Source organism: Loxodonta africana, chromosome 21, assembly GCF_030014295.1.
Source record: "Loxodonta africana isolate mLoxAfr1 chromosome 21, mLoxAfr1.hap2, whole genome shotgun sequence".
NCBI lineage: Eukaryota > Metazoa > Chordata > Mammalia > Proboscidea > Elephantidae > Loxodonta > Loxodonta africana.
Window position 1 is genome coordinate 53,356,997 of NC_087362.1, and position 25,910 is coordinate 53,382,906.

Consider the following 25,910-nt stretch of genomic DNA (forward strand, 5'->3'; position numbering starts at 1 on the left):
TTGTGCTGTCTTTAGCTGGTTTTGGTATCAAGGATATGCTGGCTTCACAGAATGAGTATGGGAACATTCCCTCCTTATCTATGCTCTGAAATACCTTTAGTAGTAGTGGTATTAACTCTTCTCTGAAAGTTTGGTAGAACTCTGCAGTGAAGCCATCAGAGCCAGGCCTTTTTTTGTTGGGTGTTTTTTTGATTACCTTTTCAATCCTCTCTTTTCTTATGGGTCTGTTTAGTTGTTCTACCTCTGTTTTAGGGTAGGTAGGTAGTGTGTTTCTAGGAATTAGTGTAGGTAGGTAGTGTGTTTCTAAGAATTCATCCATTTCTTCTAGGTTTTCAAGTTTGTTCAAGTATAATTTTTGGTGGTAATCTGATATGATTCTTTGAATTTTAGTTGGTTCTCTTATGACATCGCCCGTATCATTTCTTATTTGGGTTATTTGTTTCCTTTCCTGTTTTTCTTTTGTCAGTCTAGCCAGTGGTTTATTGATTTTGTTAGTTTTTTCAAAGAACCAGTTTTTGTCTTGTTAACTCTTTCAATCATTTTTCAGTTCTCTAATTTATTTAATTCTGCTGTAATTTTATTATTTGCTTTCTTCTGGTGCCTGAGGTTTTCTTTTGTTGTTCTCCTTCTATTTGTTCAAGTTGTAGGGACAATTCTTTGATTTTGGCCCTTTCTTCCTTTTGTATGTGTGCATTTATTGATATAAATTGACCTCTGAGCACTGCTTTCACTGTGCCCCAAAGGTTCTAATAGGAAGCGTTTTCATTCTCATTGGACTCTATGAATTTCTTTATTTTCTCCTTAATGCTTCTATAAACCAGTCATTTTTGAGCAGGGTAGTGTTCAGTTCCCAAGTATTTGATTTCTTTTCCCTGGTTTTTATGTTATTGATATCTACTTTTATGGCCTTATCATCTGAGAAGATGCTTTGTAATATTTTGGATTCTGCAAAGGCTTGCTTTGTGACCTAATATTTGTTCTATTTTAGAGAATGTTCCATGTGCACTAGAAAAGAAAGAATATTTTGCAGCTGTTAGGTGGAGCATTCTGTATATGTATATGAGGTCAAGTTGGTTGACTGTGGCATTTAGACCTTCGGTGTCTTTACTGAGTTTCTTGGTGGATGTCCTGTCCACTAAAAGAGGTATGTTGAAGTCTCCTACTATAACTGTGGAGCTGTGTATCTCACTTTTCAGTGCTGCTAGAGTTTGTTTTATGTATCCTGCAGCCCTGTCACTGGGTGCATAAATAGTTAATATGATTATATCTTCCTGGTAAATTGTCTCTTTTAATCATTATATAGCGTCCCTGCTTATCCTTTGTGGTGGATTTAACTTTAGAGTCTATTTTGTCAGAAATTAATATTGCCACTCTTGCTGGTTTTTGATTGTTTTTTGTTTGATTTTTTTTTTCATCCTTTGAGTTTTAGTTTGTTTGTGTCTCTAAGTCTAAGGTGTGTCTCTTGTAGGCAGCATATAGGTGGATTATGTTTTTTTATCCAGTTCACAACTCTCTCTCTTTTTGGTGCGTTTAGTCCATTTACATCCAGTATAATTATAGATAGGTATAAGTTTAGTGCTGTCAATTTGATGCCTTTTTGTGTGTGTTGTTGACAGTTTCATTATTCTACTTCCTTTTTTTGAGCTGAGATGTTTTTCTTTGTTAATTGTGTGTTCCTCTTTTTCACTGTAGTCAAATTTGTTTTTGCTGAGCCTTTATGTTTATCTTGGTTTTTATTTTGAAGTATGGGATTGTTAGTCTTCTTTGTGGCTACCTTAATATTTGCCCCTATTTTTCTAAGTATAAATCTTACTTGTATCTCCTTATGTCACCTAGATATCCTCTCCATATGGAAGATCTATGCCTCCTGTATTTAGTCCTTCTTATTGATTATTGCCATGTTTTACATTAGGGCATCAGTGATTCCTGTTTTGAGCATTTTTTTTCCTTATTTTATTTTTGTGATTTTCCTATCTGAGTTGATATCAGGATACTCTGTTCTGTGTCCTAGTGTTGTGTTGATATCTGATATTATTGATTTTCTAACCAGAGAATTCCCTTTTGTATTTCTTGTGGTTTTGCAAATTCTCTAAGCTTGTCTTTATTTGTAAATGATTTAATTTTGCCTTCATATTTGAGAGAGAGTTTTGCTGGATATATGATTCTTGGCTGGCAATTTTTCTCCTCCAGTGCTCTGTATATGTTATCCCATTGCCTTCTTCCCTGCATGGTTTTTGCTGAGTAGTCCAAACTTATTCTTATTGATTCTCCTTTGTAGATGACTTCTCATTTATCCCTAGCTGCTCTTAAAATTTTCTCTTTATCTTTGATTCTGGCAAGTTTGATGATAATATGCCTTGTTGACTTTCTTTTGGAATCTAACTTGTATGAGGTTCGATGAGCATCTTGGATAGATATCCTTTCATCTTTCACGATGTCAGGGAAGTTTTCTGCGAACAAATCTTAAACAATTCTCTCCGTATTTTCTTTTATCACTCCCTGTTCTGGAATTCCAATCACTTACAAGTTATTCTTCTTGATAGAGTCCCACATGATTCTTAAGGTTTCTTCATTTTTTTTAATTCTTTTATCTGATTTTTCTTCAAATATATTGGTGGCAAGTGCCTTATCCTCCATCTCCCCAATTCTGCATTCCAATTCCTCAATTCTCCTCCCCTGACTTTCTATTGAGTTGTCTAATTATGTAATTTTATTTTTAATCTTTTGAATTTCTGAATGCTGTCTCTCTATGGATGCTTGCAGCTTATTAAACTTTTCATGATGTTCTTGAATAATCTTTTTAATTTCTTCAACTGCTTTATCTGTGTGTTCCTTGTCTTTTTTGTACATTGCCTGATTTCATTTCTGATGTCTTGAAGCATTCTATATATAAATCTTTTATATTCTACATCTGGCAATTCCAGGAATACATCTTCATCTGAGAGAGACCTGGATTCTGTCTTTTGGGAGTTTGTAGAAGCAATCATGGTTTGCTTCTTTATGTGATTTGATATCAACTGCTGTCTTCGAGACATCTATAAGTTATTGTAATAACTTATTTTATGCTTGCTCACTGTGTCCTACCTTCTTGCTTTGATTTTTTTTTTTTTTTTTTTTACCCAGATAGACTACTGGAGTGCACTAACTTGATTATTGGAGCCTTTGAAGCACTAATGTCCTGTTACCAGATGGTTAGATCTGTTACGGGGTGTATGAGTCTATGAGTCCGTTCACTATTCTTGAATAGATTCAGCTCAGGTGTCCTGATAGTTGGTCACATAGTATGTGGTGTAGGCTCTCACCTACTATCTTAGAGAAGTAGTGGTGATGGTTGTATGCCCTGGTTTCTGGTAGCAGCAGGCGGTCGCACTCAGGAAGGCAGGGTGCTGACAGCCTTCCCCCAAGTGTCAGTGATAAGGAGCATCTCTGTTCTCTAGAGTGCTCTGGTAGGTAGGCTCTGCAGCTGTACCTTAGGTGCCCAATGCTTGTACCTGTAAGGACAGGTAGACACCACTATCCTCAGACCTCTTTTGTGGGTGGCTAGGTGGTGTGGATTGAACCTCAGCCCTCAGGTCCCTGTTGTGGGTAGGTGAGGGCTCTGTTTAATAGGTAGAGTGGTATCAGACCTCCAAAACCTACCTCTCCACCACACAGCTGAAACAATTACAGTCAGACCTCTAACAGATTTGTGTTTGCATTATAACAGCCTCCTGGTTCCACACAGGGGTGAAAGCCAAAGTCTGTGGATCACTTATGCCTGGACTTGAGCTGCTTCTGCTCTGAGCTTCCAGTTTAGGGGAGTCAGCGAAGTATTTTTCCCCTGTTTGTTAATTTGCCCCTTCCCCCAAGTCAGGAAAATGGGTCAGAAAAAGCACAAGCCCGGGAATTCAAATGTCAATGAAGCCGGCTGAGGCAGGGAGGGGAGGGATCAGGTAGATAGGAGAGAGTGTTTTCAGAAGGAGCTATTAGATCCGGATAGTAAATTAGACAAAATCACTTATCTTGTGTCAAGAGCACTGTTTCATCTCAGATTCTAGAGGCACGTGTAGCCTGTGTGCTCTGGCTGGGTCCCTGCCGAGATTGTCCTAGGGAGTTAGGACTGTGTCCCATGCTTGCTGTGTTTCAGGAAACTACCATCAGCCCTGCCACATTCTTGCCAAAGAAAGGCACCAAGGAATCAGAACTTAGGTACTGCACGGGCTCGGCAACTCGTTTCTACTTCTGCAGGTCTCTTGCTTCCCTGTCACTCAGGTTGATTCCTTAGTTGTGTGTTTGATGCTCAGTGTTCATAGATTGTTATATATGTAATTGATTCACTAGTTTTTTCAGGTCTTTGTTGCAAGAGGGTTCAGCAGAAGCTTCTGACTAGTTAGCCATCTTGGTCCCGCCTCTCTGCTTGTGGTCTTTTAAGCTGAAATTCTGGGGAAAGTTTTTTTTTTTTTTCAAGAGTTTCCATAGCTTAACTAATCTTTATTTCACTTCATTATCCAGTAACCATATAAATTACTAATCTTGACAGTATATTCGTTTTTGTGTGTGTGTGTGGTTTTACCTCTCTCTGTCTGATGATTCCCACTTCTTTTAAATTTCTTGAGTTTCTTTCCTCTTAACATGGATTAACTATACAATGGGGACACTGTCAAATTCCAACTCTATTGTTTACTGATTGCATGCTTTGAATTCTATCAAATTCCTGGCCTTTATGTTTCTCATCTTTAAAATGGGGAACCACAGTGAGAGAGAACATTGAAGAGGAAGCATGTTTATGAGGCTAGAAATACACCTGTACATAGTAATACAATTGAAACACATAAAGCAAGACAAGTTCAGAGACTTGCACCTTCAAGATAGACAAATGTTTTCATCTAGCAGCAAAATCTCTGGTATTTGAAAAGAGACTGGAGACAGTAACTCATCAAGAAATATATATATGTTTGAGAATGACATTGCCTCTCAATCTATTAGTTTTGATATCAAAGTCTATATCAAAAACACAAACTGGGAGTATTAAAACAAGATATGATGCTGAACAATAGTAATAATAAATGAATTCAAAATAAAACTACTCCAACAAAACAGACAGGAAGATGCTCATGGAATACATGAGAATTTAATAAGACTATTGGCTTTTTTTTTTATTATTATTGGTTTCAAAGGAGCCCCGTTGGTGCAATGGTTAAAGCACTAGTCTGCTAACCAAAAGGTTGATGGTTTGAACCCATCAGATGCTCTGTGGGAGAAAGGCATGGCAGTCTGCTTCTGTAAAGGTTTACAGACTTGGAAACTCTATGGGGCAGCTCTACTCTGCCATATAGGGTTGTTATGAGGTGGAATTGACTTGATGATATTGGGTTTATTGGTTTCAAGTTTATGGTAAAAATAAAGAATTGCTTTGGTTCTGGAAGTGCTTGGTAAAGATGATATACGTTTTGAAATTAAAGGCCTACTCAAATTGAAAATTCATAAAACTTGAGTATAGATAGCCTTGATAATGGACAAAGATGTGTAATATCTCTACTGTTGATTGGCTTTTGCTGTAACTTTTTAATCACTATTGCAGGGAGATGTTATCAAATGGGTTCAAATTTGAAATCATTTCAAACGCGTGTGTCTACCAGATACTCTCCATGGATCACACTGCTCTGCTAAAAGCCAATTTGACTTTAGTGATGCTATGTGTGTTTTGGGCTCTAAAGTAATCCTGTTTCCTTTTAAGTCCATCACCCCAGGAATGGATCAAAAGAATCAGTTAAATAGCTCTAAAAACATGGCAAGTACTTAAATTCTTCTGATTTTGGTGTGAATTATTGGAGATGTACGGCAATCAAAATAATGCTGGGTGGAATCAAACCTCTTATATCTGAGCATTAAGCTGTACACAATATAACTTATCACACCCAAATCTCATCCCCTTTGTTAGTTTATGGCAAGATATTTGGAATTCTGCTCCACAACTTTTGAATATGAAACAAAGACTTGTTTGTGGCAAACTATGTCATATATTTAAAAAAAAAAAAAAATGCATAGCTGCTAGTTCAGTGAGAATGAAAATGGGAAGCCGGAGAACGTAAATTTTGTCTGGCTAAAAGGAGTATTTATGATCCCATTGAGTGTTGGTTGACTACACACCTTTCTGCATTTGGTACAGTTCATTCTTTTTAGTGGTTGTTTAAACTTTTATGACAAAATGTATGTCTCTATGTCCAGCTTCGGTTCCCTTTTCATGCAGTGCTCCAGATATTACACAAAATAGGATTACCAGAGTACATCATGAACTAGGTCCATGTTCTCTCCCATGACTTTTCTTCCATAGACTTTTCTAGACTTCTTAATTGTCACTCTTTATCCTATACCTATTTTCTCTTCCTATTTTGGACTTGATGCTTGATACTTAACCTTTTTTTTTTTTAAAACAACGAATTATTGACCTCAATATAAACAATGATCCTATATAAGTGGGTTTCACAGTTTTATTAAGATGCGTGACTCTTCTCTTTGTTTTGTTTTTTCCCTTACCCCATGAGGAAACTCTTTACTGATCTCATTATGGACCCCTTATTATGGGAGAGAGGAAAATGAAATCAAGGTAGACAAAAATTCAAGACATTCTGTTTAGTTCCAACAATATTTGTGAGCACACTATGATGTGCTAGTCAATGCAGTGCTTATCAGAAATACATCTTTACATAATTTGGGTCTAGCTCATGCCTAAAGAGCCAATGATGGTGCAGAGGTTAAGCACTCAGCTGCTAACTGAAAGGTGGGTGGTTCAAACCCACCAGCTACTCTCAAACCTCCAACATTTCAGTTACCAGCTGAGCTAGTTAACCATTTATACCACCCAGAGGAAAAGCCTGAGAAACACAAAGAGTTAAAGGCCCTTGAACGTGGTTGAACAGAATGTACCTCATGAAGGGGAATGCTAAGAGGGTGTTAGATTTGCATATTCAGAGTTTCAGGGGAACAAAGACTTTGTCTGCCTTTCTTGGGGCCAAAGAATCCCCACTGTTAGCCACAAATTGACATGTGATACTTCTAGGCATGAGCCTAAAGATTTTCTTGAGACTAACTCAAGCAGGGATACAAATAAAATTACAAGTTGCTGACTCCCCCTCTCCCCCAGTAAACTTGGTATCTCCCTAAAGGGGCCCTCCAAGAATACAGTGGTCAGGTTTTGGATTTCTTTCATCACCTTTTCCCTGGGGCCAAACATGTTACATGTATTCTTCCATTCAGTAAATCTCTTGAGCATCTATTATGAGCTGTGCATTGTGCTAAGTGCTGGGTATATTCTGATTAACAGGATGTTCTTTGCCATTGTAAAGCTCACAGCCCTGTCCAGAGAACTGTGTGCGATGGGAATTTTCTTCTTCTGCACTGTCCAGTACAGTAAGTAACCACTTGTCACATATGGCTACTGAGTATTTCATACGTGGCCAGTGCAATGGAAATTAAAATTCCATTTAACAAAATTAATATAAAAAGTCAAACATGGCTAATGACTATAATATTGGAAAGCATAGTGATAAGGGTATTCCAAACACTTTGATATATTCCAGAACATAGAGCATTGGCTCCTAAATGGAATCATTTGGAGCCTTGGTGTTCAGTTGAATTCCACAGGGCTCCAATACTGAAGACAGAGGGAATCCAAGGGATAGACCTCAGCACTCTGTTGCTGCTTCAGGTAGAACATTTTTGCATTTTCAGTTTTAGTATCTAATTTATTATTTTTTTTAAATAATTCATATTATTTAGTTGTTGTTGAAGAATATACACAGTAGAACATTTCTGCTTTTAACTGTTATTTTTTTTTTTTTTACATTTCATTTAGCAAAATAATTGCTAAAGGAGTTACTAATTGATCAATCATTATCTGAATCAGACCTTAACGTCCTAGAATTTAGTGCCCTCCGGGGAGTTGGTGTTTTGATTCTCAAAAGTCAAACCAGGCTCAAGATTCTATTTAGAATCTATTTCTTTGAAATACAAAGGTTAAATTTTAATGAGTAACTATGAGCTACACTATTCCTGACACTTACCCATGTGATATTTTTTACCCCATAGCTTTTCAAATGTTTAAACACGTAATTATGTATGATACAGTCTTGGATGATGGAAATGGTTAACGTGCTCAACAGCTAACTGAAAGGTTGGAGGTTTGAGTCCATCCGGAAGCACCTCAGAAGAAAAGTCTGATGATCTCCTTCTGAAACATCAGTCACCGAACACCCTACAGAGCACAGTCCTACTCCGACACACATGGGGTCGCCATGAATCAGAGTCAACTTGACCACAACTGGTAGAGTGGTGGTAGATATAAAGTCAGTGTTATTTTTTATTTAGTTATATAATTTCCAATTTTTGTTGTTTCTTGACAAGTATCATTGCATAAAAATCATGTCATCACATGAATTTCTGGCCATAGAATCCCTCATCCAAAAAGAAGACAAGCTGATTTATGACTGCTTAAAATATCCAGGGTTATCCTGTGAGAACAAAAACTTAAAAATAACTTTATAGCCTTAAAAATCATGTTTTGTTAACATTCATTCTCCACTTTCCTTCCAAATAATTCTTTTTTAAAAAGTAAAGCATCTCTTGGAATAAAACCAAGGACTCGGATGGCAAGAAGGTGATTCCTACGGCTATTTTAAACAACTAATTGGGAACTTTAGGTGATAATGTTTAACTATAGAAAGGTCTCACACAAATATTACCCCAATGATATACTATCATGGCATCAGCATTAAATATATTGTTTGAAATAACTTTAAAAAGAAGACAATTGTCTGGAAACCATCCTAGAAATCTTTCTGATTTCTGTTGAAGATAGTATTACAACTTAATGCTCTCTTTGATAATGGAAATATAAACTAAAATTCTAATAACAAGCACAAAAAAACAAAATAAAACAAAGCAAAAACCTATCCTCAAGATCATGTTTTACCCAGTACATTGGTTAATTCAGAGTCCAAGAATTGGGATCAGATATTGTTACAAACCAAATACGCTGCAGCAGACCAATCACTGAAATTTTCTCTGTCTTTATGCCATTGTTTTCCAAATAGCTTTTTCCCCCCCTTGAGGGAGAGGAGGTTAATAATTTAAAGTGATGTCCATTGAATATTGATGTATTTCAAAAGGCTGCTAAAACACACCCCATCTTCTTATGTGATCTTCTCGTCTTCTCTATTCACACCCAATGTGCCCCTCACGCCATATGAGTTAGTTGAAGCACAACATTCCTTTGAGTGGTTGTATGTCAGCATTAATATAACTGAGTCTTCAGACCTTAACTTTAAATTTTATCTGTAAGTTTCTGGCTTAAAAGAGATAAAAAGGAGGGGTGGGGAAGGAAGGAGGGAGAGAGGAAGGAAGGAAGGAAGGAAGGAAGGGAGGGAGGGAGGGAGGGAGGGAGGGAGGGAGGGAGGGAGGGAGGAAGGAAGGAAGGAAGGAAGGAAGGAAGGAAGGAAGGAAGGAAGGAAGGAAGGAAGAAGAAATCTGTAGAGTCAATAAACCAGCATTAAAAAATGAGCAAAAGTGTCTAGCCATCCCATACCTTAAGAGGTTATTGTGGGTATCCAGTGGATTTCATCTCTGGGAGTAGACATGCTGAGATGAAGGCAGTGTAGTAGTGGCTAGAAATGTTTATATCAGACACCATTTCTTCCTAGAAACCTTCCATTTCTTCCTAGAAACCTTCCTGGGCAACGCTCCACAGCCATCACCTTCTACGGCCTGGGTGAGGTGCCTCTTCTATTTATTTTTAGTGCTGGTGTACCAAATCTTAGCAATTATCACATGGTGTGCAATTTGTCCTTGATGTTACTTGAACCTGCATCAGCCTTTAAGCTCAGAAGATCACCTTGCCCAGGCTGTGGAGAGGGGTGGCTGTGGAGAGTGGCCAAGGAAGATTTCCAGGAAGAAATGGTGTCTAATACAAACTTTTCCAGCCACTATTACACTGCTTTCATCTGAGCATCTCCTTCGTTCCTTCCTCCCTTCCTTCCTCCCTCCCTCCCTCCCTCCCTTCCTTCCTTTCTTCCTTTTCTCCTCTCTTCCTCCCTCCTGTTCCCCCATTTTTCTCTTTTTAAGTCAGAGACTTACGAATGTAATTTTTTTCTTATTCAAAAATTTATACACAAATTGTCTTGTGACATTGGCTGCAATCCCTACAATGTGCCAGCTCTTTCCCCCTTTCTACCTCATTTTCCCCTGTCCATTTGTCCAGTTTTCCTGTCCCATCCCGCTTTCTCATCTTGCCTTTGGGCAAGAGTTGCCCATTTAGTCTCGTATACTTGTTTGAATTAAGAAACACGCTCTTCATGTATGTTATTGTTTGTTTTATTGGCCTATCTAATCTTTGGCTGAAAGGCAGACTTCGGGAGTTCTGCGTTAGAAGGCTGTCCAATGGCCATAGTCTCCGGGTTCCTCCAGTCTTTCTCAGACTAGTAAGTCTGGTCTTTTTTTGTGAATTTGAATTTTTTTCTACATTTATCTCCTGCTCTGTCTGGGACTTTCTACTGTGATTCCCATTAGAGAGGTTGGTAGTGTAGCCAGACATCATCTAGTTCTTCTGGATTCAGGCTGGTGGAGGCTGTGGTTCATATGGATATAATTTTAAGTCACCTCTATCTAACTTTAACAACAACAACAAAAAAACTATCTAACTTTATGACCACTGTATTCCCAGTTAGCACAAAGTCTGCTTCAGACTTAAGTGATACGTGTTGACAGATGACTGTTGCATAAATACTTCATGAGGGACAGGTGCTGAGAGGAGTGCAGTAACAGGCAGTATCAATAATGACTTTTTTTTTTTAATGGGAAACATCCAGCTACAGGTTAATTATATATGTTAAGAAACCATGAAGATATTTCTATTTGAATCTAATTTTTAAGCCTGAAAAATAGAAAAACACAAGCAAAAAATATAGTCCAAATCAACGAGTATTAAGATATCACCTTCTCAGGCCCACACCTCCTTAAAACCCCAAACCAGATCAGTTGCTGCGGAGTCAATCCCAACTCCTGATGACCCCATGTGTCGGAGTAGAATTGAGCTCCTTAGGGTTTTCAATAGCTGATTTTTCAGAAGTAGATTGCCAGGTCTTTCTTCTGATGTACCTCTGCACAGATTCAAATGTCTAAGCTTTCTGTTAGCAGTGAGAGCATTAACCACTCCTTTTTAGCTTCCTGAATATCAGTCTTCTAATACCCTACCTGGTGGTGTAGCGGTTAAGAGCTATGGCTGCTAAGAAATAGGTCAGCAGTTTGAATCTATCAGCCGCTCCTTGGAAACCCTATGGGGCATTTCTACTCTGCCCTACAAGGTCGCCATAAGTCAGAATGTACTTGATGGCAACGGGTAATACCCTACCTTCATGTTCCCAACTTTGCCGGGTCCTGATTTACCCCCAAAGCCCACTATCCAAAGGTGCTTACAATTCAATCCCCTCACCTCAGATAAGTTAAATATAAAATACAATTATAAACACTGCTCATACTGACAATCATAACTAGCATTTAAGAAGTCCTAAACATCCAGACTTTTTTTTTTTTTCTTTAAGCATCCAGAAGGAGCCCTGATGGCACAGTGCTTAAGCACTCAGCTGCTAACTTGAAGGTCAGCAGCTTGAATCCACCAGTCACTCCTTAGTCCCTGCACATGACTCAGATGGAAGTACATTAAAAAATAGATTCTTAAAATATTGGATAATTGAATAAGGGGTATAAAAGTCCCTTTTAATAAAGTAAACCACTATTAAAAATGCATCATTATCAAATGATTGTCATTAAATATTAGTTGATTATATATACATATTCAAACATTATTATTAATGTAATTTGAAGAACACTATTCTACATCAGAGATTAAATTACTATTTTTAAATACTACGTAATCTGTTCCATAAACCTGAACCAAACCCATTGCCCTTCAGTTGATTTTGACTCCTAGCGACTAAAAAAAAAAACAAAAGCTATTATTAAATATGAGCCACTATGTAATTTGCAACACTTTCTCAGCACATCTCCCCCAAATGCTGTCTGCTTAAAACGGGACTATTTATTTTACTCATCCACATATACAATACCACTAGCTCTTATCCACACCACATTAGCTCTGAAATGAGACCATCCACGATCACTTGAAATGATTTTAAGACATTTGCTCTAGGGAAGTCATTGTCCCTCTATTGATAGATTTGAAACTCATTCTGTTCATAAAACTTCATTGCTGTACAGTATCTGATTAAACTAAGCTCTGCCTTGCATATTGAAATCTCCACACCCCTACTGAGAAGGTTCTACTTGACTTAATCTCTCCTCCCAGAATGAGGCCACCAAGTCTGTCCATTATATCCCCACTTTATAGTACAAAACGTATTTGCAGAAATACTTAAAGTCGCCTATAAAAATGTTACAACTTTTAAGATTAACCTGGTAGATCTGCTTGAGCATGCTTGACTGTGTGTACCGGAACGGTAGAAATGCTGAGAGTTTTTACATAATTCTATTTTCGAGAGCCATTTCTTTTTGCAAGCTTTGTTTTTGTAACCTGTTTATAGAGAATAATCAATCAACAATGTCTGCAGGAAGAAAATATTCTTCTAAGAGTTACTTCTCAAGTTCATTAGATACCTTTCCATGGTTAAACCTATTTCCTATTTAAATGCTCATCCTCATATTTACAAAAGTTTTCTGAATTTATGTTATAGGCTCTGTGTTAAATCATGCATTGCAAACTATTCTTAGGCAATGCTTTGAGTGACTGAAAATGCTTTCCTGAGAACTGGCTAAAATCCTGGTCTAAGTACATTCTTCTCCTTCAAAACTAAACCAAATGCCTTGACTGCCATCAAGTCGATTCTGACTCATAGTGTACAGAACAGCCCCAGAGAGTTTCCAAGGCTATAAATCTTTATGGAAGCAGACTGCCACATCTTTCTCCCTCAGAGTGGTTGGTAGGTTCAAACCACTGACCTTCCAGTTAGCAGCTGAGCGCTTTAACCACTGCACCATCAGAGCTACATATAAACTGAAAAAAACTAAACCTGTTGTCGTCGATTCTGGCTCGTAGTGACCCTATAGGACAGAGTAGAACTGCACCATAGGGTATCCAGGGAATAGCTGATGCATTTGAACTGTCAAACTTTTGGTTAGCAGCTGAGCTCTTAACCACTGCACCACCAGGGCTCTTACAACGCGAAAGTTAAATATAAAATACAAATATAAACACTGCTCATACTGACAATCATAATTAGCATTTAAGAAGTCCTAAACATCCAGATTAAACATCCAGAAGGAGCCCTGATGGCACAGTGCTTAAGCACTCAGCTGCTAACTTGAAGGTCAGCAGCTTGAATCCACCAGTCACTCCTTAGAAACCCTACAGGGCAGTTCTACTGTGTCTCCTATAGGGTTACTATGAGTTGGAATTGACTCGAAGGCAACAGGTTTGGGTTTTTGGTTTAAACATCCAAAAATGCAGAAACCAAGTCTTAAAGCCTTGAATCATGCCTCTCTCCCTCTCTCTCTCTCTAGATACACACACACACAGACACACAGACACACACACCTGACATTATTTAGATTCTTTCTATATATTTTTATTATCAGAAATTCATTAAGTTTCCCCTATGTGCCAGGTAGTAAGTACAGCCAATTGAAAAGGGCACTGTCTGGAGACAGACAGTCTTGGTTTAATTGCCTGTTTTACTGTTCACTAGATTTCAGTCCTTGGAGACGTTCTTTTAGCTGATGTTTGTGATTCCGATTTCCTGTTATGTGAAATGGGGTAATAAGTCCTACCTCAGGGGGTTTTTCATAAAGATTAAATGAAATGGTATCTGTAAAATAGTTGGCAGAGTAAGTGATACATTATAAGAACTCAACAAATGTAAGCTTACTCCACAGATGAGTTATGGGGAAATCAATACTATAAATAGGACGTGGCTTCTTTTTTTCTGGCTCAAGGAAATATATACTATCTGCTGGTGGAAAAATCAAGGGAAAATCTTAGGAGAAACTGAAAAGCCGTTCAAAGGGAATTTTTTTGTTTGTTTTAATTTGTATTTCATTTTCAACTGAGTAGTAGAGGTGCCCTCCATATTACAAAAATTGAGGAGAATGAAAAACAGCTCAAGAATAGGGGTTTTAGGAGAGCCTCTGGAGAAGGAGTTTAATGATTGGGTAGGATTTGGGTAGCTACAAGTAAGTAAAAACTAAACTCACACATAAAAAAATCAGGCTTCCTTTTTTTTTTTTTTTGTCTATACAGTCATAAACTTCCATTCATTTTTACCTGTTAAGAAGAAAAAGCCAGATGTTTTCTTTAAAATGAGTATGAAATCATCTTAAACCTTAAACTGAAAATATTCCTTTGAAGTCTCCTTTAACCAAACAATGGTTTAGTTTAACTATTAAAGACTCTCTGCCTTGAACATTGTGAGCTTTTAAAGATCTAGATGGGTAAAACTGACAACAGCAACACAGAAGGCTAGATAGGAAACTTAGGGCGCAGTGAGTTTATGTTAACGGGGGAGGGATAATTCAGTAAAGGAGCGTAGGAATGGTTTCACAACTGGTAACCGATGTCCATAAATTGTGCATGTAGAAATCATTGAATTGGTGTATGTTTTGCTGTGTGTACTTTCAACAACAACGAAAAATAAGTTATTGAAAAAATGTTAAAAAATACTCCATGCAATAATTTAAAAAAAGAAAAGAAAATTGAGGCTGAATGAGTTTGTTTGTCTTAAATGTTAATATTTGAGATGTCTTTGGCAAGTATTTCATTCACGCCCATGCCCACTAAGGAGAAAAGAGCTCAGGTAGATAAAAGCCAGTGGAGGCTGACTGTTGGTAACACAACCCTGCTGATAATCCAGTGTCTCGGTGTCTCCTTCTTCCTCAGCTCCATCTTATTAATAACTTTAGAAGCGGCCCGCTCCTTCCCTAAGCCTCAGTTTCTGTATCTGTAGAAAGAGGCACTTGCGACTCAGAACCTTGGGACCCCTTCTAGCTCTAGCATACTTTTAGTGTAAGCCCAACTCTTCTACTGCCAGAAACTCTTGGGTATCCAGCGAGCTGTGAAAAGGAAACCTATTAGAAACTGGAACACAGAAGAGGGTGTGAGATAATTAAATGAGCCAGCACAATGAGGAAGAGTGAACAGGAAACACCATGAGTCAGAAAACTGGAATTTAAAACCATGTGCTACGGAACAGCTTCCAAACGACGAAAAATATAAATTAAAAAATACTTCCATAACAACCTTGAGGACAGTGAGAAAAACCTGGTTCCACTCTGCTTAGTCATCCAAGAAACCACTGAAAAAGAAGTACCAGTTTCTAAGTTCACTATTGAGACTAACACTCACAACTTCTTTCCAGAATACTTTTTTTTTTTTTTTCTAGGACACTTTCTCCTAGTTAATAGGTTAGTTGGACTAGATTTAATGTAATTGGTCTCTGGAGACTGAATTAAATGTCACTCTGAGAAGAAAGAAGATGCCCTCATCTCCTCCCATTTCTCATGTTTCTCACCCTCCTAGGAGCAACCTTGAGACTATTTCCAAAACCACTCAAAATACTAACATTCTAGTGAAGTTTACTCAATAACCACAGGCAATTATCCCCCAGAGAAAATGGACTGATGTTTTATGGGCTATTGAAGTGCTGTCTCCTAGCTCTCCTCCTTCAACTACCCTGTAAAACTTACAAATTGCAATTGCTTTGCCCACACAGTACATACAGCTAAGTGTAAAGACAACGGTAAAATTCACTTAATGAGCAACACTTTTGGTGACGTTTCAGGGGCAAGATGGTGGTTCTGCATTTGTCATTAAACAAATTTATATTTCAGGTCATTACGCTTTCTTTTTTAAATTTCAATATGCACAGATATTGGTGCTTTTACATCAAGACAAAGACATCATTTCGTATCTGTTTTCCCTCTGTGTAGACGTAGCCTAGCTGGTCTTTCATTTTGTTGTAAAGCCCTTAGCTTGTATAATGGCATTTGGGATTTTTTGTTAGTTTGTTTTTTTCCTTCCTAATCTGGTTCCACTGAATATGCCATGGACTGTCCAAAGGACAAACAAATCTGTCTTGGAAGAAGTACAACCAGAACGCTCCTTAGAAGTAAGGATGGCAAGACTTCGTCTCACATACTTTGGACATGTTATCAGGAAGGATCAGTCCCTGGAGAAGGACATCATGCTTGGTAAAGTCAGTGAAAAAGAGGAAGACCCTCAAAGAGATGGATTGATACAGTAGCTTCAAAAGTAGGGTCAAGCACAGCAATGGTTGTGAGGATGGCACAGGACCAGGCGGTGTTTCATTCTGTTATACAGAGGGTTGCTGTGAGTTGGAACTGACTCAATGGCACCTAAAAATGACACACAATCAGGTTCCATTAATTGTTGTGTGCCTATTTTAGTTATCTTTTGTTTTTAGGTTACAAGCACTGTACATTTTGCAACTTACTGTGCCTCTTCATTTTAGCTACAATAAGGATTAGTGCTAGGTTTTTTTTCTCTACCTTTTTTATTTGGTCGTAGAGTTAGACTCATTGATACAGTGGCTTAAAGAACGAAGACGTTATTTATGCCTCTCTCATGTAACTGTTTTGAATTGAACAGACCAGGCCAGTGTGTTAGTTGCACTCCTCACAATCATTTGAAGACCTGGTTTTCTTCCAGTTACTGGTAAGCCACACACAGCTTAATGTCATTGTCTATGTTACTGAAGCTGAGACACCACCATGTCTGGTTTCCAGCTGGTGAGAAGAGGAAAGAGATCATGGAAGAAGCATGTTTACTGTCTTAAAGTACAGACCTGTAAGTGATATCCATTACTTCGAAACAAATTTCATTGGGGAGGCTTTTGGAATACCCCACAGTTCGTGGGAGAAAACCTGGGCTAGTCTATTGAATGATGAGAGACCACATTCACAGAAACACCATGAACAAAGTGGCTTGTTGTTGTTATTGTGTGCCATTGAATCAATTACAACTCAGCAACACTGCAGGGCAGGGTAGAACTGCCCCACAGGGTTTCCTAGGCTGAAATCTTTATGGGAGCAGATTGCCAGGTCTTTTTTTCCTGACTGGTGGGTTTGAACCACCAACCTTTTGGTTAGAAGGAGAAAGCTTTAACCATTTTGCTTCCCACCAGGGCTCCTTACAAAGTGGCTCAGGTACCTGTAAATGCCAATTGCCAGACATATGAGTAAGGTCAACTTAGGTCATTCAGTTCCAGTAGAACCTTCTTTATACAACTTCAGCCATATCATTGACCTCAGGCAATGCCAGCAGTACCACCAGCCAGGAGAGGGCAGCCTGAAATTCAGGAGGGAGCCTGGGAAATAATATCTAGCTGAAACTCTATGCCTGGCTAATATTCTATATATATTTGAGAGATGTGGGTTTTTATAGATAATCAATGGTCTCTACCACATAATCCATAGCAGAGTGAGGTGGTTGTGAGGGTAGTTCTAGCATGAGGCTTGTCTGAAAAGAAAGAACAGAGGGAAGATTTTCTGATTTATCAGATTGATGGGTTCCCCATTCAGAGTTGTAATTTCAGGAACATGTTCTATTCATTTGGTCACCTGTGCACGATTTAGCATGGAATTCATAAGCACAAAAGCATACAGGATTTAGGGAAAGATCTGCCATAAACTGGCTAATATGAACACAGAGAGAGTTTAGATATAAAAGGGAAGACCTATACATAGAAGAATGCAGGCCCCAGGAAAGGAGTTGGCTCCTGGGAGAAATTAACATGGGGAAAAAAAATATCTCTGCCATATAACTATGGGGTCAGGTATAGGACCCTCCATTTCTTTGGGCAGATCTGGTAAAGCTAGACAAGGCATGCAGGCAAGAGTGGGAGTTATTTGCTCATCAACAGGAACTCAGAATATAGATGGATCACTTAAAGGTAGGATGTGTGGGTGACACGTGGAAAAGTAGCAGGGAGTTACAGTCAAGTGTCGGTATTGGGAATTGTACCTCTGGGCACACGGTGGGATATTAGTGTTCTGTGTTACTGCCAGTGTCCTTGGGTGGTGCAAACTATTAAGCACTCTACTACCAGCTGAAAGATTGGTGGTTCAAACCCACCCAGAGATGCCTCAGAGATAAGCATCATAATGATTTTATTAATATTGTAATTTCTAGTACGAAATCCACGCTTGTCAGTTTCTCATACTTTGGTGGCTTGAGTGTTGCTGTGATACTGGAAGTTTGCCATTGCTATTTCAAATACCAGCAGGGTGACCCTTGGTGGACAGGTTTCAGCTGAGCTTCCAGACTAAGAGAGACTAGGAAGAAGGACCTAGCAGTATACTTCTGAAAAAATTGTCCAGTGAAAACCTTATGAATAGTAGAGGAACATTGTTTGAAATAGTACCCAAAGATGAGCCCTTAGGTTGGAAGGCACTCAAAATACAACTGGGGAACAGCTGCCTCTTCTCTTCCTCAGAGTGAACCTTAATGATGTGGATGGAGTCAAGCTTTCGGGACCTTTATTTGCTGATGTGGTACAACTCAAAATGTGAAGAAACAGCTGCAAACACCCATGGAATGTACAAAATATGAATCTAGGAAAATTGGAAGTCGTCAAAATGAAATGGAACACATAAATGTCAATATACTAGACATTAGTGAGCTGAAATGGACTGGTGTCGACCATATTGAATCAGACAATCATATGGTCTACTATGCTGGGAATGACGATTTGAAGAGGCATGGCATTGCATTCATTGTCAAAAAGAATATTTCAAGATCTATCCTGAAGTACAATGCCGTCAGTGATAGGATAATGTCCATATACCTACAAGGAAGACCAGTTAATTCTACTATTATCCAAATTTACACACCAACTACTAATTCCAAAGATAAGAAGACTGAAGGTTTTTACCAACTTCTGCAGTCTGAAATTGATCAAACACGCAATCAAGATGCATTCATAATTACTGATGATTGGAATGTGAAAGCTGGAAACAAAGAAGAAGGATTGGTAGTTGGAAAATATGCCCTTGGTGATAGAAACAACGGCAGAACTCACATTATAGAATTATGCAAGACCAAGAACTTCTTCGTTGCAAGTACCTTTTTTCAACAACAGAAATGGTGACTATACAAGTGAACCTCTGCCAGATGGAATAGACAGGAATCAAATCAACTACATCTACGGAAAGAGGCAATGGAAAAGCTCAATATCATCACTCCTAATAAGGCCAGGGGCCGGCTGTGGAACAGATCATCAATTGCTAATATGCAAGTTCAAGCTGAAGGTGAAGAAAATTAAAACATGTCCACAAGAGTCAAAATACAACCTCGAGTATATTCCACTTGAATTTGGAGACTACTTCAAGAACAGATTTGACGCATTGAACACTAATGACCCAAGACCAAATGAGTTGTGGGAAGAATCTAGGACAACATACATGAAGAAAGCAAAAGGTCATTAAAAAGACAGGAAAGAAAGAAAAGACCAAAGTAGATGTCAGCAGAGACTTTGAAACTTGCAGAGTAGCTAAAAAGAATGGAAGAAACTATGAAGTAAAGGAGCTAAATGGAAGTTTCCAAAGGCAGCTCAACAAGACAAAGTTATTATAATGATATGGGCAGAGACCTGGAGTTAGAAAGCCAAGAGGGAAGAACATGCTCCGCATTTCTCAAGCTGAGAGAACTAAAGAAAAAGCTCAAGACTTGAGTTGCAATTTTGAAGGATTCTATAGGCAAAATATTTAATCACACAGGCAGCATCAAAAGCAGATGGAGGGGATACACACAGTCACTGTCCCAAAAAGAACTGGTCAATGTCCAACATTTCAGGAAGTAGTATGTGATCAATAACTGATGGTATTGAGGGTAGAAGTCTAAGCTGCACTGAAGGCACTGGCAAGTAATAAAGCTCCAGGAATTGAGGAAATACCAAGTGAGATGTTTCAACAAAGGGATGCAGAACTGGAGGTGCTTCACTTGTATATTGCAAGAAATTTGGAAGGCGGCTACCTGGCCAACTGACTGGAAGAGACCTATATTTGTGCCCATTCCAAAGAAAGGAGATCCAACAGAATGGGGAAATTATCAAACAATATCATTAATATCACACACAAACAAAATTTAGCTGAGGATCATTCAAAATTTTGCTACCATTGCAGCAGTACATCAACAAGGAACTGCCAGAAATTCAAGCTGGATTCGGAAGAGGACTTGGAACAAGGAATATCGTTGCTGATGTCAGATGGATCTTGGATGAAAGCAGAGAATACCAGAAAGATGTTTGCCTGTGTTTTATTGACTATGTAAAGGCATTTGACTGTGTGGATCATAACAAATTATGCATAACATTGGGAAGAATGGGAATTCCAGAACACTTAATTGTGCTAAGACAGAAACTGTACATAGACTAAGAGGCAGTCTTTTGAACAGAGTGAGGGCATACTTCATGGCTTAAAATCAAGAAAGGTGGGTGTCACAGTTGTGTCCTTTCACCATAATTATTAATCTGTTTTTATGCTGAGCAACTAATCCAAGAAGCTGGGCTAATGAAGACGAAAGACCACAGCCTTCAGTATGCATTACATCTCAACATAATGAAAACAAAAATTCTCACTACTGCACCAATATGCAACATCATGATCAACAGAGAAAAAACTGACATTATCAAGGATTTCATTTTCTTGGCTCCACAATCAAAGCTCATGGCAGCAGCAGTCAGGAAATCAAATGAAGTAATGCATTGGCCAAGTTGCTGCAAAAGAGCTCTTTTAAAGTGTTAAAAATCAGAGATGTCAAGTTTCAGGACTAATGTAAGCCTGACCCAAGCCATGGTGTTTTCAGTCATCTCATATACACGTGAAAGCTGGACAGTGAATAAGGAAGACTGAAGAAGAATTGATACCTTTGAAGTACAATGTTTGTGAAGAATATTGAATATACCATAGGCTTCCAGCAGAACAAACAACTCTGTCTTGGAAGAAATACATCCAGAGTGCTCCTTAGAAGTAAGGGTGGTGAGGCTTCATCTCACATACTTTTGACACTCTATCAGGAGTGACCATCCCTGGAGAAGGACATCATATTCTTGATAAAGTAGAGGGTCAGCAAAAAAGAGGAAGACCTTCCACAAGATGGATTGACATAGTGGCTGCAACAATGGGCTCAAATGTAACAGTGACTGTGAAGACGGTGCAGGACCAGGCAGTGTTTCATTCTGTTTTACATAGGGTCACTATGAATCAGAATCAACCTGATGGCACCTAACAACCACAACAGTACAAAATCATATGACTATAAACTCTGCTTGAATATCTCCACTTGTAAGGGATAATGAATGGTTGAAAAGATGAACTCTTGAGCCTCATTGTCTAACTTCAAATCCTGACTCTTTGGTTTACTAGTTCAGTAACAATGGGCAATGAACTTTGTCCCTCTGCAACTTAGTTTTACCATGCATAAAATGGGAATAATAATATAGGGCTGCTGTGGTAAATTAGTATGTACAAAACTCATATAACTGTACTTGTTACATAGTAAGAACTATAATATATTTGTATACTATACATTTTTTTCCTGTATTAGTTTAAGATTAAGGGTCACAATCCTGGCTGCATATTTAACCACTTGGAATGTTTTCTAAATTACTGATCTCTGAACTGTACACCTGACTTAGAGCCGTCGTTGTTGTTGTTAGGTGCCACCGACTCATGGCCGCCCTAGACACAGTAGAACAAAGCACTGCTGGGTCCTACACCATCCTCACAATCCTTTCTATGTTTGAGCCCATTGTTGCAGTCACTGTGTCAACCCATCTCATTGAGGGTCTTCCTCTTTTTTGCTGACCCTCTACTAAGCATGATAGCCTTCTCCAGGGTCTGGTCCCTTCTGATAACATGTCCAAAGTACATCAGACGAAGTCTCACCATCCTTGCTTCTAAGGAGCATTCTGACTATACTTTTTCCAAGACGGATTTGTTCATTCTCTGGCAGCCCATGGTATATTAAATATTCTTTGTGACACCATAATTCAAAGGCATCAATTTTTCTTCTATCTTCCGTATTCATTGACCAGCCTCTAAGGTGGAGTTACATTTACTAATCACCAGCACAAAGGTTATTTTATATTTTGGCTGCTTCTGGACTTTAAAAAACTCCCCAGAAAATGTAACTGTACACAAAAGCCATTAGTTTTCCATGGGGAGGATTTGTGTTTTCTTTTTGAGGCAGTTCACATTAAACACAAGATCTTTATATTCCTCTGAGGCCTCTCAGGCCCCTGTGGTGACTCTTGAAAAGGCTTTTATTTCTTCCACATATGTAAATTGCAAAGGGTGAAGTCAATGTGATTTAAAGCTAACGTCTCCTTAAGCACTCAGAGGAGACAAAGATTTTCTTAAATGAAATAGACGAAATTGAAGTTCCAACATGTTGATGTAATGTGATCATGAGGATGGAAAATAATATTTTGTAAAGTTAAAAGTTCAGGCTCAGGATGTATATCACCCTTAATCACATCTGTCCCTTTCGTTTAATTTATCTGACATGCTTTGCTCCTTTCAAGGGAATTCTCAGACAAGGTCTACTAGATAGAGATATTAGTGAGATGGCCTTGCAGGGGTCACATTGTGATTTATGCAACACATTTTAAAATATGTTAATCAGACTTAGATGGGAGTGTATTTTCAAAGAGCAATTTTTTTTAACCTAACACAGATGCACCTTCACCAAAGTTTTACAGTGTCGTTTCACATAATACAGTCATTTGTAATAATATTCTTCACTTCGTTATTTTAAATTTCTTCAAATAGAAGAATCATGTTTCTTCATTAAGGTTTAGGCTAGAATACAAAAAAAAAAAAAACCACTGTCAGAATACATACCGTATTTTACACAAATAATGTTTGTTTTAACATCTTAAACATTTGTTTGCCAACCACTCCCTCCTCCCATGAGGTATTTTCATAAGCACACTCTGCTAATTTTTTTACAGCAACATGAAACAAACAAACAAAAAAAAAGCTGGCCTAGCAGCACTTACCAAAATACCTTGAGGGAAGAGGGAGTGGTTGGCAAACAAACTTAGAAGAAAAAAAAAAAAAAAATTTTTTTTTTTTATGGCGCTTGTTATTTGGACAAAAATACAGCACATAGAGCCCAGCTGTGTATTGCTCTCATTGGAAGAAGCCATTGCGTTTAACATTCAGTGAGAAAATGGCGAGGTTAAAATGGGTTTTCTTTAGGCTTGATGAGATACTAGCGTTGATGTAGCACCTGTAGTTTGCTACTGCTGTCACCAGTCTGCTTTGCTTAGGATGCTTCAAAAAGAATCCTACACTAGCATCATGTGTTTGTGTTACTGTGTTTCCTGTTAAAGAGTGATACAAGTCTTTTTATTTCCATTGGAAAGGAGCAAAGTAAAAAATAGAATCTGCTTGTATAAAATTACCCTCCTGACTCAAATAAGTTACAAATAAATACAAATGTTTCCAAGAAGGAGGAAGAAAAGTGCTGAACTAAACCTTCAGCAAGGTGTCGGGGAAACTCTTGTAGAGATCCAGAGGGGCAGAAGAATTCCCAGGGGTTTTGTTAAGAGTTCTGACTGAAGTAAATGCTATAATTTTCATCTTTTTTTTCAGAGATGCACGGTTTATTTATTTTATTTTATTTTTTTCAAGAAATACTTCATGTATGCCTACCCTGAGTCCATGTCAGGGTGGGGTTTGGGAGAAGGAATTAAAAGCCCAGCTGATAAAGGTCCTGTCTCCCTGAAGTTTAACGTGTACATACATTTTTTTATATATACATAGTGCCAAATGAAAAAAAAAAAAAAAGCATCTGGGGATATAAATATATATGATAAAAAGGCCTGGTCAAATAAATATATATGATAAAAAGGCCTGGTTAGCCTGGGGAAATCAGAGAGGTCTTCCTTGAGGCAATGACTTTTAAGATGAGTGCAGAAGTTTGAATAGTTTTTCAGACATCTGTTCATCAAGGAGCATTTCTTAAAGACTAGGGTTCAGAGCCGTGTGAGACCCTTACTGACCATGCATGTACTGGAGGTGTAGACACGCACCTATGACGCACTGTAACAGGAGGAACGCTGCAATTAAGGCACCAAAAATGTTATGGAGACAATGTTTTATTTTATTAAAAACAAGACAGAATTAGCATCAGTTACTGCTTCAAACACACCATGTTGAAAATACTCTCTAAAAATAGTTGATCTTCTCTATGCCAATTTTTAGATAACTTTATCTTGAGCCATCTAGCTGGCATTGTGTCCCTTGCTTGGCTCCTCCTATAACTTAATGTTATCTAAATAGAGAAGAAGTCTCTCTCTTTTTCAAGGTCATTGATACCTTGACTGACTTGGACCACATCAGAAAGCTTGTGGAGACAATGAAAAGGTACCTAGAGGTGTGAGTATTATTATTTTATTAACATGGACATTAGATCTTCCTGGAAAACACTTAGTCGAATGTTATTGTGTATTAGAGAGTTTTCAAAAGGACCATTAGGCAAATATTAAATAAACTGACACACTGAACTCAAATCCCCAAGCTAAGTCTGCTAAATATTAAGTACTAACATCCAAGTGTAAAAGATTGCATCGAGAGACACATTCTTCAGTCTAAACATGCCATTCTGGTAACAGTGTCCATGAGCCATGTCACTGCTATGGAGGAGGTAGGTCCACAGAGTTTTATGAAAAGTGAACCCATGGCTTATTACATTTTAAAATAACTTTGATTAAAAAAAATAATCTTATGTATTCTATGGGTGGATCAAGAAGCAGGTATACATAAAGATAACCATGTCTTTTATTTTTAAAAAATTTGAAAAAAATGTAATTTATTTTTTAAATATTCATTGATCCAGAATGGACTGTATTTTAGAGACATTTTGTTATGGAGTCCAACTTTCTCATTTTATTCATAAGCACTTGGCTTAGATAGCTGTATGGGCATCTCCAAGAGTAATTGTTAGCAGCAAAATCAGGAAGGTAATTGTGGTGTCCTTACTGTCAGTCTGATACTAGTTTCAGCCCACAGCACTGGCTCTCCTCTTGGTCCATAATTCCATGGGAGTAACAATAAGGGGAATAGGGGTGAATTATTGAGCTATCCAAGCAATTTCCACACTGCAAAATAACACAACATTGGCCATTCCTAAAGCAGATAAAGAACAGTCACAGTGTTAAAAAACAAAAAAAAAAACTAAATATTTGGTGAGTTCGCTAAGGATTTACTGAAATGTTCAAAAAGACTGGTATTCTCTCCTCCTTAGTCTGTCAAACTTGACAGAAACTCAGACACTTTAGATAAACATCATGGTTCTAGAAGATTGCAAATCTGTATTGCAGGGCATTTTCACAGCAGGAGGTCCAGTGTTGCTTAGAATTTAATATGTGATTGGATGAATATGTTTTAACTGTCAAAAGGCAGCCCTTCTTTACCAAAGGCGGCATTCAGGTAAAAGGCAGATCCAAACAAACCTCCCTCATTTGGACCAAATTCGATATGATCTGGGCAAATAAACATTTGCTTTTAGTGACCAGTTTACCCAAAAACTCTATGGGGCAGTTCTACTCTGTCCTATAGGGTCACTATGAGTCAGAATTGACTCAATGGCAATGAGTTTGGTTTTGAGTTTAGCGACCAGAGCTCTCTCTCTCTCTTCCTGACACAATGTTGCTTATTTTTACAGGTTTTACTTTTAAAACATGAAATCTTCACACTGACCCCAGCTTCGGCCTTCCATCTTCAAACACATACATACACATCTTCATGATCACACATATGTTTAAGACTTTGTCTTTTTCAAAAGACACCCTCCTCCATCTATTGCAACATGGAGAATGTGACTCATTGGTGGACTTTGAATT